This window comes from Crocuta crocuta, unplaced genomic scaffold (genome assembly GCF_008692635.1).
Source record: "Crocuta crocuta isolate KB4526 unplaced genomic scaffold, BGI_CrCroc_1.0 scaffold301, whole genome shotgun sequence".
NCBI lineage: Eukaryota > Metazoa > Chordata > Mammalia > Carnivora > Hyaenidae > Crocuta > Crocuta crocuta.
Window position 1 is genome coordinate 1,708,960 of NW_027527544.1, and position 379 is coordinate 1,709,338.

Sequence of the window (379 nt, forward strand, 5' to 3'; positions counted from 1 at the left end):
GGAACAAGTGACCCTAGGGAAAGCATCTAATCTCTTGCTCCTAAACTCATCCATATGTAAAACTAATATAATATTACTTATCTCTTCCTCATTCCATAGTTTCTCATGAAGGGGAAAGATACCTTGATTTTAATTCAATCAGGATATGATGGCAAAATAGGGTGTCAAACATGATTCATGGGAATCGTTCAATATTAACTATGTTGGCTTTGTATTCACCAAAAGAAAATCTTAGTATCCCTATCAAAGTACTAATAGTATTTTTTACAGAATTAGAACAAAGAAGCCTAAACTTTGTATAAAACCACAGAATACCCTGAATAGCCAAAGCCATCTTAAGAGGAACAAAACTGGATGTATTAAAACTTAAGATATTACA